Source organism: Castanea sativa, chromosome 3 (genome assembly GCF_040712315.1).
Source record: "Castanea sativa cultivar Marrone di Chiusa Pesio chromosome 3, ASM4071231v1".
NCBI lineage: Eukaryota > Viridiplantae > Streptophyta > Magnoliopsida > Fagales > Fagaceae > Castanea > Castanea sativa.
In genome coordinates, this window is record NC_134015.1 from 55430105 (window position 1) to 55445463 (window position 15359).

The 15359-nt window shown below is 32.6% G+C and overlaps 2 long non-coding RNA genes across 3 annotated transcripts; one reads left to right on the top strand and one right to left on the bottom strand.

The window, feature by feature from the left end:
* Positions 1–1027: 1027 nt before the first annotated feature.
* LOC142627476 (uncharacterized) lies at positions 1028–5167 on the top strand. Its single transcript, XR_012842854.1, has 6 exons — positions 1028–1414; positions 2186–2317; positions 3597–3708; positions 4054–4172; positions 4265–4382; positions 4980–5167. It is a non-coding gene; the product is annotated as an uncharacterized LOC142627476 (long non-coding RNA).
* Positions 5168–8234: 3067 nt separating this feature from the next.
* On the bottom strand, positions 8235–12700 carry LOC142627248 (uncharacterized). Of its 2 annotated transcripts, XR_012842795.1 has the most exons (7): positions 12534–12700; positions 12181–12278; positions 11281–11451; positions 10000–10072; positions 9701–9820; positions 8728–9364; positions 8235–8625 (listed from the first exon to the last, which is right to left on the bottom strand). It is a non-coding gene; the product is annotated as an uncharacterized LOC142627248 (long non-coding RNA). The 2 variants fall into 2 exon arrangements; XR_012842796.1 differs by lacking the exon at positions 8235–8625 and having other exon boundaries at positions 8702–9364.
* Between the last annotated feature and the right edge of the window lie 2659 nt (positions 12701–15359).

Sequence of the window (15359 nt, forward strand, 5' to 3'; positions counted from 1 at the left end):
AAATGGGTCAAAGCTCAAACTTCAACATTGTCATTCATATGCTTCTTCCAGATTCATTCAAAGTTAGATACACTCAACTTTCAAAATCTGTCAACTGGGCCACCGAAAAAGGTTGTGGTAGTAAATTAAATTATTTAACCATCACTTACTATTCCCATCAACTTATTCATTAAAAAAAAAAATTTTATTTTGCATCACCAAAACTCACTTTGATTATTTTACTTAATTACTCGACATATTCTATGATATACATCTTATTCTTTATTTCGCATTCTCAGTACATTAAAATTATATATTTTCTACCCACATGTTGCTATAATAACATGGGTCTGTCACACATACAGAGAGAGAGATTGAAAATATCCAAAAAAAAAAAAAAAAAGATATACATAGTGCTACAGTAACTTATATTTTTAGATGTTACAATGGCAACGTTTATTATTTTCTACAGTGAGCCAATGGAGTGTGATTTTACTGTTTTGTACTTTTGTTTGCTACAGCATAATGTTTACAAGGAGATTTGAATTATTCTTCTCTTTAGAGAAATCAAGAAATGTTACTATAAATTAAAAGGCATTCTTTGACAAAAATAAATAAATAAATAATTAAAAGGCTCTCAACAATTCTATATATATATATATATATATATATATATATATATATATATATATATATATATATTATTAATGATATTTAGACGTGAAAATTTGGCTATTTATAGTAGTATTAGCACTACAACAAACTTTAGTTATTTCGACCCTCTTTTATGGAGGGTTTACTAAAACCTGTCGTTACAATCTATACATACAAGTGTGCTTGTAAATATTACTAAACTTTATCTCAGAGGTTATTAGGTCCCTCACAATAAGTTAAAACACCCTTGAAATAAATGTAAAAAAAAATAGCACATACAAAACTTTACATTTTGCAACCCACAACCCTTGATAAAATATGACAAAATTTTCAGCCCTTGAAAAAAGCCCACGAAAAAATTTAAAAAGAAGCCACAGCCCTTGTTAAAATATTTGTTCACTCTCTCACAGAAAATGAGAAAGCATTGAGCCCAAAGAGCTTGATGGAAATCTCAGAGCTCGACGATCATGGAAATCGCGCAGCTCCGATTAGGTACGAATTGGTCTCGGCAATTTGTGACTCTTCGTCTCTCTCGGCTTTGTGTTCTCAGCTCCGATTGGGTACAAATTGACCATGGAAGTAACAAACCCTAATTTTGTCTTTGATTTTTTGGTTTACCCACACTTTTTCATCGATTTCCCCATGATTTTCGTTTCACATTTTTCAGAAAATTGAGAAATGGAAGTCACTCATTCTCTCAGCAATGGTGTTCAAGGTTTCTCGCGTCGAGACCTAGCCAATCGATGGCCAAAAGCCTAGTACATCTGGTCTCCGCAAGAAGGTTCAATTTCCCTTTCTTTCTATTCAATTCGATTCGATTCGATTCTTTCACTGTTGCGCTTTAATGTTCGTTGCTTTTTTTTTTGATCTATTGCGTTTCACCGAATCAATCACTTTATCGAAATTAATCCATGCAAATTCGATCTCTATTTGATCGAATTGATCAATTTTGATGTAGAATCAGATTATTCGAAAACTTGTTTTTTTCATTCAGATTCTCATCGAATCAGATTTTAGTATAACTGCACGACTTGCTTGGATCAGTGAGGCTTGTGAAAATCAATTTGAATTCGCTGCATTTTCGTATTCTGACTGTGTTGATGAATGAATATGAATTTTCTCTTTGGATTCAAGAACTATTACTTTATCAATTGCTAAGTTACTATGCGATTGTTGATATATGTGTTAATTTATATTGTTTGTTGTTTTATTGTGTGGAAAATGCTTGGGCACTCTCTTTGTCTTTGTTTGTAGTATTTGGATCTAATGCGTGTTAGTTTAATAATTAATTTGCTTCAGATCTAGCTTTTTTAATTTTCAATTATCAGAGGTTTGGCTTCAAGGCTCTTGGCATTGTTTTGGAGTATCATGTTCTGTGCAAGGCTTAGTTAAGCTGAAAATGTGTGTGAATTTTATGAATTATGAAGGTTCAAATTAGTGAAATGATATTTGTTATGGAATATCATGATCCTTGCATTGTCATATGTCCATTTGGGCAATTTGCTTTTGGGTGTCATGGGGTGATGTTGAGCCTTCTTTGATTGATTTTCAGAGATTAGTATAGCAACAGCTGACACAATAGCCTACATCTGAGGAGTTGAGTATTGGGAAAATTAAGTTCAAAGCATTTGATTTGGGAGGTCATCGGATTGCTCACAAAGTTTGGAAGGACTATTATGCCAAGGTAAGCCATTTGCAAAAAGCAAAGCTAAGCTAGTTTTGTAGCTATGTATTGTGTTATCTATGCAAAGTTTTCTTGCAGCAGTCTCTTTCATCCAGATCCACATTTTGTCCCCAGGTGTTATTGTAAAGCTGATCGATATTTGTATGTTTGTGGAGCTATCTATGCTTACACATTATTGCTGTTTCTCATTGTTTTTTAAATTTGAGATAAGGAGGGGAAAAACCTGCATTTTATAGTTATGTATAGCCTTTTGTACCATATGATTTTTATATTTTATAAATTACTTGACTTCCTACTCTTCATTGGCATTAACTCTTTATGCTTGCTTTCTCAGTACTTGCAAGTACCTTTACATTCTCTACTTTAGTCTTGTCACATTCTAATCCCCCTAGATTCATTCTAGGCTAATGTAAAAAAGTATCAACTCTGTTATGCTTTGTCTTTTATTTCTTTCAACAGATTTGTTTTCTGTTCTGACTTGTAGTCTCCCCTTTTTTTATTTACTAAAAGGCTTTTTCTATTCTACCCTTCTCCCTAAGTTCTAGTTATGTCAACTAGAAAAAATCATATGATAGAAAGGACTTTATGGGGTTGATTTGATAGATGGTGTTTCATCTTCATGAATTGGCTAAAGAAGGCACAAAGCTGGCATACTTCATGAGAAACCAACCCAACTATCCAAAACATAGACTAATATTCAAATTTTAATCAAAGAAGCGAGTTTTCCTTCGGTTATGAGTTGGAATGCTAATAGAATTTATTATCAACCATTATCTCTGATGAAAACATGCCAAAAATGTGGTAGCACTAGTATTTGGATTTGGACGAGTTGAAAGTCCAACTAGCTTGTGCACGCACACTATAATATGAACGAGAACACAACACAACAGCCAGCCCAAAACCACTCAACAATAAAATAATCCTAAGCCAAATCCACTATGATTGGCTTGGTATTGTTAATGTTCTTTTTTGACACCGGCTATTAATGTTGGGTTTTGAAAGCCTACGGAAAGGATAATATGTTGAGGAGATGATTGAACTAAATAGGGAAATGAATAGTTCACTTCACAGGTATACTCTTACAATGGTTAATATTTCCTTCACAATTATGATGCGAGTCATCTCAATTTAAGATCCGCTTTCTTAACCGCAAGACTTATCTTGTATTCTCTCATGTATATATCTCTTTTGTGCCATATGTTAGGATAGTTTACAAATATTTGTATTTATTCAAAAGATTGAAATTTGTGGAACTAAGAATGTTTAACTGATGATGCAGATAATTTTTGGGACTAGATGGAGACATCTTTAAGGAGAGAGACTTTTGGGAACATGTTGGAGGAATTGATATTGCCTTGGCTCCATCTAGTTTTGGCCAAGCAAACACACGGGTAGATGGACTTTCTAATCAAGCAAACCCCTCTTCTTATTTAATTGTGCATGTATATTCTTTCTTTTAGATCAAATATTGGACAGCAATGGACGTGGATCATCAATTCCTTGAAAAGATAGGATTTATGGGCTGAAGGCATAAATAACATGAGTATTGGGATTTAGATCCTGCCTTTTTGTTTGGGATGCCCAAGTTTTTGTCCTTTTATGTTTTGTTGTATCATTTAGGTTTATTTTCAGTTTTTTCTTTTAGATAACTAGAACTTGATAGCAAGACATGCATAATTTTATCTTATGTTGACACAAGTAATAATAATATTCAGTCCAATGCTAATTATTTTCAGGCTTTTGATATCTTGCTCCGGAAGTTACAAAAGTATGTTCCTTTTGGTGCATCTGTTGCTGATTTGTATGCAGGAGCTGGTGTAATTGGATTATCATTAACAGCTACTAGAAAATGCAGGCAAGAACCGAGATAATTATAAATGTGCTGGGGCCTAGAGTCTTACTCTTTATTTTCAAAATTTCTAACTCATTGTTATTATTGTTTTTCAGGTCTGTCAAATGCATTGAGATTAATAAGAAATCAAAGTTATCTTTTGAGAAGACAGCTGACCGCCTACCAAAAATTGTAGATAGCAGCATCAGTTGGCATCATGCAGATGCTTCAAAGGTTGGCATTTAACCCATAATTTAAGGAATTTATGATAATTCCACATGTGATTAATACTTATTGCAATAATTTTTTTTTTCAACATGAAATTCTTTTATTTTACAGCATAAAGCTAAATCATCATCTGAAAGGTTGGAACACTTTGTAGTTGCCTAGATAAATTTAAGACCACATGTCATTAATGGTCCCTATAAAGACTGTTAAAATCATAGAACTTGGCAATTTATTAAATATATTGAAATTTGGTCAATTTTACACAAGTACTATTGTTGCATGATTTATCTCAATAGTATTTTTTTCTGCAAACCGAAATTACCGAATGCCTTTCAAAACTGTAATGTTACTACAACTGTGGTTTGGAGTAGGAAAGGGTGTCTCTAGTATAGGATGTCATGATTACTATGCTTGTTTTAAGATCTATGTTGTGGCCCTTTATTAGTTTATATAGGTGTAAGCTTATTTATTGGATGATTTGGTATCTCACTAGTTTTGGTTCCACTGAAGTCTGTTCTTGCTTTTAGGTTATTCTTCATGTGTTTCTTCTGGTGTTCCTTACATGTTTCAATTTCATAATCTGTATCATTCTCTCTTTTTCAGAAACTTGAGGGCACCCATAATGGTTGAAATGTTCAATTGCACTAGCTAATAACTTCTTGCTTTGGAGATGATGATGAAGAATAAAATGTATCAAAACTTTTAACTCTTGGACAGATTTGGTCTTTGTACAGTGTGATTATTGATATCTTTTCTCTTAAACAATAATAGACTTATCATTTTTGAGACCATTAATATCACTTTTGCTATACATCAATATCATAGCATATCATCTCAACAATTGTAAATTTTTGTGTGTGTGTGTATATATATTTTATGCATGATTGTGGTTTTTTTTTTTTAAATAAAATAAAATCTTATTTTGAGGGTCAAGAGACCCTTTTAAATAATCTTATTTATCAAGGGTTGTAATGTAAATTTTTTAAACCTTGGTAAAAGGTTATTTAAGGGTCTCTTGACCCTCAAAAAAGATTAGAGCACATATTTTGAGGGCCATGAAGGCCTTCAAAATTTCTTTTTCGACGGTATAAGTTTCAAAGGTTATCAAGGGTCAATAGAACTCTTAAAATAATATTTCTCAAGGTTTTTAAATATTTTTTTCAAGGGTTTTGACCCTTGGAAAAAGTCAAATTTGTTGTAGTGTAGATATACTACAAATTTTATTATATATTATAGTTTGCAAACTAACGTGTGACCAATCTCAAATAAACTAACAATTGAATATTGTTTGTCCATCAATTTACAGTGGTTTTTTTTTTTTTTTTTTATAAGATAACAAGTGTTCTTTCCGTCGCTTACTAAAAAATAGAGCCGAGGCCTATGGAAAGTAGGAATTATCATAGAATAAGGAAGCTGCGAGGTTGGTTGATCATAAACTCATGGTCATGGGTGGCTACATTTCCTCCAAGCGACAAAACTCGAAAGGCACAGCAAAGTTGAATGGTTAAGAACTAAGACGTTACTATTGCACTTTTCTGGGTCTTTGCGTAGCCTCCATGGGCAGCATTCTTTTCTTTCGAACTTTTCTTTCATTTCTCTCTCGTTGAATTGAATTATTGTTTGTTGCTCCCTATGATGTATGATGGGGCTATGGATTTTCGGAAAGGACAAGTCACCTCATCACCATGTCCAGGACCAGGATAGCTTCTCGATCCTGACTCACTCACACGTCACAATGCAAAACACCACTATTTGTTACACGTGAGGTCACATGTCATTGGAGCTGTGTTAGTTACATAAAGTGACATAATTTGTGTCATAACTCGCTTACATTGCGAGTTGTGAGTGATAGAGAAATAATGGCGGGTCCATATAGGGTTACTTTATTCTACTACTCACAACTCGTCACGTGGGCAAGTTGTGCAATTTTACGACACAAGCATTATTTTATATCATTATTCATGTACTATATATATATCTTAAGCACAAGTACTATATGAATATATTTTGTATTGTCTTGGATAAGGATTGTATGATCAGTGGGAATTTCACCCACATTTGGGCCATAGGCCATGGCCTCCAAAATTTTAAATAATTACTAAATAAAAATTTTATATATATAATCTTATCCCAATTAAATTTATTATATATAATTACATTTTAAATATGTACTTTTGTATTTTTTCTAAAAATCTTTTTTTTAATTATATTTAAGAGTTACAATCCCATTAAAGATGAGAGTTGCAACTTGCATGTAAAAGATGAACACTTAGACTTTTTTTTTTTTTTTTGGAGAGAAAATGAACGCGTAGACATAGTTATTCTAACAGTTATCTCAAAAATTAAAGACAGCAACAAAGACGTTTTTTAAATTCCCTCATAAAATGTTTGTTGATTAAAGATAAGTTCATTGTCAAAAAAAAAGAAAAGATAAGTTCAAGTTACTTTAAGTCTTTTTGTTAATCTTTTCTCAAGTTTGTTGAATTTTTTTTTTTTTTTGTTGAAATTTAATAAGTATATATTTTGTAATTAGAAGTACGCATGTGAGTTATAAAGTACTTAGTTTGTATTTACAATACTGCTTTATATATATATATATACACACACACTACTATTCATAATATATACCAAAAAATAAAATAAAAACAGAAAACTTTAGTCATCAATTTTTTATTCAACGTCCTTAACCCCCAAGAACAAATTCCTAGCTAGGATGGATTGAATATATAAAAAAAGGATTTGAGTCTCAATCCATTTATAAGATGGACAAAGACTTTATTATCGCTAAACTGGTGGTGGTTGGCCAAAATGGGCTTTTGCCCTGTTCGTGAAAAAAAAAATCAGCATGTTGGCCTCTTTTCCAAACTAATTAGGAAAATGCCACTCTTTTGAAACTCAATTTTTTCAAAATCGAGTTAAACCCTATAGCGACATTTTAAGGAGCCTATAGTGATGTTTTCAATGACCTATAGCGGCATTTTGTAACTCGAGCTCCATGAAGTCGAGTTATAGGTAAAAAAAAAAAAAAAAAAAAACTTGCATGTAACTCAATTTCATGGAGGTCGAGTTACAAAATACCACTATAAGTCCTTAAAACGTCACTAAAGGCTCATTAAAATGTTGCTATAGGGCTCCAGATTTTTTTTTTAACTCTATTTTAAGAAAATCGAATTTCAAAAAAAAACATTTTCTTAATTAGTTTGAAAAATAAGATATTTGTTCTTCTTTTTTTTTTTTTGCGCAAAATAGGCATTTGCCCATTTTCACTGGTGGTGGTGGTTATCACCGTCGGACTTATCGACTTTTATAGTGACCTGTGACCAAAAAAAAAATGTTCAAATTGTTTCACTTTCAGTATACAAGAATTGACAATGATTGAAACTGACACTTTATGAATTGTATGTGTACGTTGCTTTGGGGCAGGGTTGAATAAATGCAGAACAACGATTGGAGAATGGACGTAAGTTTGTCCTTTTTAGAGTGGTAAAGACTTAATTCCTAGTTGTTACACGGCAAACAAGTGCTCTAATCTTATTTTGAGGGTCAAGAGACCCTTAAATAACCTTTTACCAAGGTTTAAAAGATTTATATTTATAACCCTTAATAAATAAGGTTATTTAAGAGGGTCTCTTGACCCTCAAAATAAGATTTTATTTTATTTTAAAAAAAAAAACCACAACATGCACAATATATATATATATATATTCATGTTGGAACTACCATATTGAACCTGGATGGAGATCAACAACAATCATATTAAAACTACTTATGAAGCATACAAATTAACAAAGAACAAGACAAGCTGTCAAAGAAAATTGTCCTAATGAAAATAATGGGATTAAGAACAGAAGCTCAACTCTCTTATATACCAAGTATTTGTCTCTATCAAATCCTTAAAATAGCACAATGGAATAGTTTAATATGGGGATTAATCCCATATAAAAACCAATTTATTGAATATGAACACTATGAATTCATATATAACCAACACTTCTTCAACAACGAAGAGAGAGAGAGAGAGAGAGCTTAAACCAAAAGGCCCATATGCACAAAAGAGATAAAATTATGTCATTTACAAGTTGTCTTCATCCACTGAGCCTCCATAAACAATAGAGGCATGAACATGTGGATCCTTAAGAAGATTCTCAAGTTGTAAGAGATGATGTTTATTTATTATCCTTGCAATGCTGCATGATTCTTTTGGGTTTTCTCCAAACATTTCCTTGAGCATGCTCTTCATCAACTCCACCTGAAACAGAGTATCATTATTTCAAAATGCTGTTGCATTACAAACAAACAAAAAAAACTTAAAAACTCATATAAGATCCAGCATAAACTACTACTTTCATACCATAGTGTGTATAAGTTTCTTTTCAACAAGGATGTAGTCTATTGCACTGTTCCAGAACATTATGGAACTTTACAAGCATGTGCATCGACATCTCATGCGGGAAAATTGTATATGTAAACAACTCAACAAGTCATTCCAAATTTATCCAATAGTACTAAAACAGTCACTGGTTTGAGTTAATCTTCATACTTAGTGATCACTACTAGATTGGGCTGATTGCGAGGTGATATAACTGAACATCCGCATCATCTTATTGTCATAATGTGCTCTTTGTTCAGCCATTTGACTAGCTTGTTGTTCCTCAAAATGTCTTCTTTGTTCTGCCATTTGAATAGCTTGTTGTTCGAGCATGCTTTTGAGGTGCTTTACTTCTCCTAGAGTAACACTTACACGTTGTTGTTAGTTTTCTCTTTGATGATCAATTTTTGTATTTGTTCCCTCTGGCTGTGTTAACAAAAACTGGTTCCTTCTAAATAAGGAACAGGGTTTTCTGTTTTGGACATGTAAAGGTGTCTAACAGCTTTGTATAGACTTGTATACTTTGTAACTACATCCTTGTACAGACTCAGCAATCTCTCCACATCCCCAACTGTCAGTTCGCCAGCCTCTGCATCCATGTAAGGATAATTTGATCCACCTAATGCAATCAAAGGAATTTCAGATCTACAATCAAAGGAATTATAGCGTTTCTATCAACACCAGATGAGAAATTGATATATGGGGTGGTAGCAACTGCAGTAGTAATATTTATCTCATGCATTTGACATGTGCATCATCTCTCTCACATGTGGAGATGACGCATATGTGCCAAATGCACAAGATACTTTCTTCTGCATCAGATAAAGGACAACAAAACAAATAGCTCAATGTAATATAGTATATCTCCTCTAGAAACAAATAATAAATAACAGATAAATATTTTTTAATCTTCCTTGGAAAAATAAGTGAGCTTTTTTAGTAGTTCGAGGGTTACCACTTGTATCTTCTTCTTTATCATGCATTCATGTTGGAGTAGGATCTGTTTGACCTTGCAATGTGGGTGAGGCTTCTATCCATGTATTCAATACCAATCATTCAAATTGAAGGCTAGATCCTGAGCAAGACCAAGGAACACCAAATACAAACCAAAATATAATTAATGTGTTCCTAAGTCCTAACTCAAAAATTCCCCTACCACCACAAGTAAATTAGCAACTATGCTAATTTACTTGCAGTTTCCATCCAAAATATTTAGCATTTAAATAAAAGAATGAAAGTGTTGATTTACTCAACAATTCATAATGCACAAAAGCTTCTCACGAGGGGCTTTGAAAGTGTTGATTTTCTGCAATTCTTTCTCTGCAAGCTGAGTAGGGGAAAAAAAAGTGGAACAATTATGGGTTGTCCTTTGGAGGAAGAGGTAAGATAATTATAACTTACTGTTAATATAAAAAGAATGAAGACTTCTACTACTTATAAAAGAAAAAATAATACACCCCAGGAACTTAAAAAAACCTGTTGGAACTACTGGGATGATTATAACTTCTTCACACCAAAAAAACTCAACAAGGAAAAGGGAGGTGGGGGTGGGGGGGGGGGGGGAGGAGAGATATAATACACTTCCAAAAATAGAAGGACCGAAGATCATTTGATAATATGGTTTTCACCTCAAGGAAGTCTGACCAGTGAAATTCATTTTAGATAATTCTTTATAATTCTATCATAAACTACAAATAGTGAGCTATATAACTAAAAACCTATGGTCTGTCAAAACTTTATAAAATGCCACACATAATACAGAAGATAAAATATATCTATGTAACACTATAACACATTTATGCAATAGCATAAACCCTATTTTTTGGCAGACACTATAACAAGGTTTGAATTTTCCTTTACTATTGATTATTTTAATGCAAAGCAACTAACCAACTGCACAAGAGTGAACCAATTTTTAAAGTTTATGTATTTATTTATACAAAAGCAAGTAGAACTGGGATTCTGTCTGGAAATAATGAACTTGGCTGATAATCATGATGCAGTGCAATAGCAGCAAAAAATTAAGGTTAATTTTTGAAAAATAAGAGGGGTCCTACCTAATCAAAATATTAGGCTGCATGCCACTGTGTACTCATTTATTGACTATATTACTTATCTGTTAAAGGGAGCTGATATAATACACGTTTCATGGTTTTATTTGGTAGTGCTACTTATGAATTTTAAATTACAGCTTAATAGCCAATTAGGATTCAAATTTCTTACCTATCCTTTTCTAAATGCTACTTGTCTTCACTAGATTAGTCTCACTAGAATAAAATTTAATTTCTGTTATTGCTAGTTAATATATGCTTTTCCCCCTTGGTGCATCGTATAATATCATGAAATGCTCAATAAATAATCATTCACCGTAGCATCCCAATGGAACTAACAAGCTTAACATACCGTGCATGAAAATATATAGCAAGAGTAGTATTAGTATCAGCAAACTAGCTAAACACACACGTTTTAAACAACAAAGATTAAGTTAAAAATTAGACAAATTTCTCAAAACATAAATAAAGCCAGCATGCCTACCAGCCACAAAGCTTCATTGTGAAGAACTGCGGGTATATCTAAATGCTCAGGCTTCAAGAAGGTCTGCAACAAACATATTTTCTCTGAGACTTCACGATCAATCTTTGCATCCTCTGGAACAGAAGCAAATGTCCGCGAAAACAACTTTGTCATGACATACTTCTCTAAACCCTGCATTATGCATTGTACAACATATGGCTGAATAGCAAAAATAATTTTTGCTAGTATTATTATATTTAGCACATATGGTGAGTGTTAATAAGTTAAAAAGAGCTTCCATCAAAATCGGTTATTATACTTTATTATATTCAAATCTTAAGAATTCGATACACAAACCAAATTAAAACAGTAAATAAATATGAAACACTAAAACTCTAACCAAAGCAAATACTATCCAATTCTCTCTGTTACATTTCATCAAACAATTTGCGTGCACCACAAGCAAAAGAATATTTAGCACATTAGAAAACCTAGAACTGAATTTACAAAATCAATTAGAATAGCATTGAAACGCAATTAACATTCATTCATTCCATTAACAATCTCGGAATACAAACACGTAGCCCAAACTCACCGCATTATCAAAATTCCCTCAACCATTTGATTTCATTTCACAACATGCACTCTCATAGCAACCATATAAAACCAATTAAAAAAAAACCTAACTATGAAAATCGCAATCATAGCGACACTTAACAAAAACACTTAAAATTCCCCATCTCTCTGTTTGCCTGCAGAGAAACCGTAGGAAAATAAAACAGAAAGGAAAGCTCGCAAGCTTAATTTCTTACACACTCCAACCCTAACCTTTTTTGAGTTTTCATTTGCTTTCAAGTCTCAAACAAAGCGTGTGTGTGAGAGAGAGAGAGAGAGAGAGAGAAGATATATAGATAGAGATACCTTATACGGAGAGGTTTGGATGAAAGCCACTGTGGCTTCTCTTCACTGTGATTGAGTTAGTGAGTGGAGAAGGATTGAGCCTTGCAATCTCGTTGTGCCTGTACTCACAATCAAAAAATAAAAAACTCAATCAATATTTGTATGAAAACTGTAAAGGAAACAGAGATTATGATTTGAAATCGAATAATGAGATCGCAAAAGTCGAACAATTAGAAATCGAAATAGGGAAATCGATGATGAGCTCAGTTTTCTGAGAAATGTGAAATGAAAATCATGAGGAAATCGATGAAAAAGCATGGGTAAAACAAAAACAAAAAAAAATCAAAGACGAAATTAGAGTTTGTGATTCGTACCTAATCGAAGCTGAGAAACGGTGATCGTCTAAATCAGCAGAGAGATGAAGAGTCACAAAACCGAGATGAACTCGTACCTAATCGGAGCTATGCGATAAGTACCAATCGTCAAGCTATGAGATTTCCATGCTCTGTGAGATTTCTATGCTCTGAGAGTGATAAGAGCTCTATGTGTTTGTTAGTTACGTTGGGCTATAGTTTTAAATTTCGTTGTGGGCTCCTTGCAAGGGATGAAAATTCTGTTGTGGGCTTTTTTAAAGGGCTGAAAAATTTGTAACATTTTACCAAGGGTTGTGGGCTGAAAAAACTGGTGCATTTTTTTTTTCACATTTATTTCGTAGGTGCTTTAACTTATTTTGAGGGATCAAATAATATTTGAAATAAAGTTTAGTAATAAAACCCTCTGCATTTTTATTTATAGGTTGTATCAACAGATTTTAGTAAACCCTCGATAAAAAAGGGTTGAAATAACTACACTTTGTTGTAGTGTTGTACAAGAATGGACAAAAATAAAAACCAAGGTAACGAATGTCGTCCTATATATGTTGTCTAGGAAGACATTACACTTGTTGAACAAATTGAATTGGAACGATACTAGCTAGTACAGGTACAAATACAGTACAGGACCTACAGGTGCATCACTCTAAATAAAGAGTTCGTGTTTTCTAGAATCTATCAATAACATTCCCAATATATAAAAGTTAGTATTTGAACTTTTGAAAGAAATAATAAAATAAAAGAGAACTCAACAACAATTAATAAGTAAAATTCTTCAACAAAAAAGTTTAAAGATTTTAAGAAAAAATTGAACAAGAAGTACGCTAATGTCATATTGTGTTGAGGGAGGCCTGCATTGATAGTAGTGTAGAACAACTTTTAATTAACTGTCAAGTTCTAAAAGTTTAAAATAATTGGCAAATCGTGAACACACAAGAATATACAAGCTGCAGAAAGAAGATTTCAAAAACTGCCTGGTTTGACCGATCAAAAGATAAGCTTGACCGATCGAAAGCCGTATCTGTAGAATTTTAATTAAGCCCAAACAGCAGTTTAAGCCCATTATGGATTAGGGTTTCAGATCTACTTCTCTCACTATATAAAGGAAATCCTAAGCACGTTTTTATAAGGCTTTTTAAGAGAGAGAAGAGTGTACCTCTTTTGTATTTAGGGTTTTGTTCTTAAAAAGCTCTCTCATATCTTCTACCGGTGTTATTACTTGAAGAATCTCGAGATTCGGTGTTGTAGAAGTTGCTGCCTTCTCTAGTCATCAAAGGTGCTGATGATCTAAACTTTCAAGGGTGGTCTTAGAGTCACAAACAGGAGAGTTTGTGTTGCTAAACCTTTGAGTGGGATCTCAAAATCACAAACGTGGGTGTTTGTGTTTTGCAAAGGTCAAGGAAAGAAGTAGTCCGTGGACTCAGAGCAATCATGGGGTCGTGCTAGTAAGTTTTTTACTCGAGATAGCAATAGGATGTTAGTGGTCTAAGTCGCTATTGTACAAACTTCAATTCTTTCATAGTGGATTTGCTATTTTACCTTGAGGATAGTTAGGTCAAATCCTCCCCAGGTTTTTTACCGGTTTAGTTTTCCTGTGCCATCGTATATTTGTGTTCTTTATATTTCTGCTGCTTTACATGATATGATTTATATGTGTTAACCTAGATCTGCATAATTTACCTAAGTTAATCACTTGACTAAATAACTAAGTTAATCTAGTTGTGTTTTAAAGGGTCTAAAAACGTACATTAACAAAAGCAAAATTTTTGTTACAATTCATTTTATGAGGTCAGCAGGTAAATTCCAATAATTAAGGTACTTGTAATAAAAATACTAATAATTAAGGTTCTTGTAATAAAAAAAAAAATTTCATTTTGCATCACCAAACTCACTTTGTTTATTTTACATAATTACTCGACATATTCTACGATATACATCTCCTTCTTTATTTTGCATTCTCCATAAAATCATATATTTTCTACCCACATGTTACTATAATAACACGAGTCTATAGTAACATGGGTCTGCCACACACACACACAGAGATTAAATATACATAAAAAAATGATATACATAGTACAGTAACTTTTTTTTTAGATGTTACAACGGCAACGTGTATTAATTTCTACCGTGAGCCAATGGAGTGTGATTAGTGTTTTGTTTGCTACAGCATAATGTAAAACTAGTCTCGTCACACACACTTCACGCATGGTATGAGACATTTTTGTAGCCAAAAGAAAAAACTCTGTGTTTTTATTTTATCTATACTGCTATTTAAGGGGCTTCTCCTATTTGGACTGGATTTTTTTTGTTCCAAAATACCCCTACACCCTACATTTAAGTAGAGATAAAGCTTGAGGATAACATAGTAAAAATACATCTTCAACATAGTAAAAATACATTTTTAAGAATCTAATTTATAAGTGGATAAAGCAATTTGAAAATTAACAAGAGAGTGATCCTATTTTTTAGGTAATATTTTAGTAGGAATTAAAGTTGCATTTTTACCTAATTGTCTTTTAGTTTTATCTCTACTTAAGCATATGGGTGTAAAGGCATTTTTGAACTAAAAAATGAGGAATTCAAATAGGGGAAGCCCTTTAAATAATAGTATAGATTTTTTAGCCAAACGAAAAAACTCTATGTTTTTATTTTATCTATACTACTATTTAAGGGGTTTTCCCTGTTTTGATTGGATTTTTTTTTTGTTTCAAAATACCCCTACACCCTACGTTTAAGTAGAGATAAAGCTTGAGGATAACATAGTAAAAATACATCTTTAACATAGTAAAAATACATTTTTAAGAATGTAATTTATAAGTGGATAAA